General features: G+C 34.6%; 1 pseudogene; it reads right to left on the reverse strand.

Moving 5' to 3' along the window:
• Positions 1–1,333: 1,333 nt before the first annotated feature.
• Positions 1,334–1,431, reverse strand: LOC149753759 (small nucleolar RNA R71; annotated as a pseudogene).
• Positions 1,432–1,699: the final 268 nt, after the last annotated feature.

Consider the following 1,699-nt stretch of genomic DNA (forward strand, 5'->3'; position numbering starts at 1 on the left):
AAACATATACCATGATTAGATCTATCCTACATTAAATCTTAAATCAAGAACCATAGAGTTTATTCCTTGGATGCAATATCATCAAGGGGGATTCCAGATCCCTACCATTTTTATTTCATTGAATTATGTTTATTATTCTCTGCATTTTAATTTCTAAAAATCAAAACATAATTTTAATCCATAAATTTATTGAATTAATTAATCTAAAATTATATTAAATAATCTCATATACATTTCGTTCCCTGAGGATTCGACCTCGGACTCCCGAGAATTTACTACTTGTGCGATTCTCCTGCACTTGGGAGAACAATTTTATTTTTGCATCAAGTTTTTGGCGCCGTTGTCGGGGAACGGCTTAGTTATTAGTATAGTTTTAGATTTAATTAGTACCCTATCAGTTAGATTGAACATTATAGTAAAACTAAAACTGAGAAAAAAAAAAAATTTATTGCTGTTTTTTTTATTCCCTGCACAGTCTGCATCAAACTCTGATATCTGAGTAATCCACCGTCGGATTGCACTCAAATTTTGTCGGCTGCTGTAGGACACATGTTTCCTTCATCTGAACAGTCTGATTGATATTCTGATACTTTTACAATCATTAAATTAATATAAACTTTGCTGCTGTCTGCTTTGAATTTTCTGTGTTTAATTTTTTTGTTTAGAATCAGAATTTTATTATCATCATATCTCATTAACCCTTGTTGCTACTTGAAAATTGATAAGAACTTTAAGAAAAAATCAAGGGTAATCATTAAAAACAAAAAAACAAAAAAAACAAACAAATAAATAAACTCCGAAATTTTGTATGCTAGGTTGGAATAGGGACAACACTAGACGTCTGAGTCGACAACCTTTTGACAATTCCTTAGATCACATTATTGAAACTTTTTCGCAAAATCTCAGATCTGGTGAGATGGCTGATGATGATGTAGGAAGTCACCATGGTAATGAAGGTAGACCCCCAGTTATGACACTTCGACAATACTTACATCCCACTAGGACTAGTCAACCTTCATGCATGATTATTCCTGAAAATGTAGGACACTTTGAAATCAAACCAGGAGTAATTCAATTGCTGCCAAAGTATCATGGAATGGAATCCGAGAACCCTTATCTTCATCTTAAGGATTTTGAAGAAATTAGTATCACATTTAGAGTGCCAAATGTATCAGAAGATGTCCTTAAATTAACCTTGTTTCCTTTTTCCTTGAAGGATAAAGCCAAAACATGGCTGAACTCCTTGAGACCAAGATCGTTAGGAACATGGCATGATATGCAAAGAGAATTCTTGAAAAAATTCTTTCCCGCACAAAGGACTAACTTTTTGAAAAGGCACATTAGTAATTTCCAGCAAAAAGACCATGAAACATTTTATGAATGCTGGGAGAGATTTAAAGATTTGCTTCTCTCTTGTCCTCATCATGGGTTTGAAACATGGAGAACCATTAGTTTCTTTTACGAAGGGTTGTCCCCACAGTTGAAACAATTTACAGAGACTATGTGCAATGGTCTATTTCTGGAAAAGCAACCCGATGAGGCATGGGACTATTTAGATTCTCTCGCAGAGACTGCACAATTATGGGATACAGGGGATAGAGTGAATAAACCTTTGCCTAAGCCTACTAGCATTCCACACGGGGGCCTTTACAACCTTAATACTCAGGATGATATTCAAGCTAAAATGGCAGCCCTTACT

This window comes from Phoenix dactylifera, chromosome 4, assembly GCF_051530095.1.
Source record: "Phoenix dactylifera cultivar Ajwa chromosome 4, Ajwa_hap1_PhDact_Kaust_v1.1, whole genome shotgun sequence".
NCBI classification, from domain to species: domain Eukaryota; kingdom Viridiplantae; phylum Streptophyta; class Magnoliopsida; order Arecales; family Arecaceae; genus Phoenix; species Phoenix dactylifera.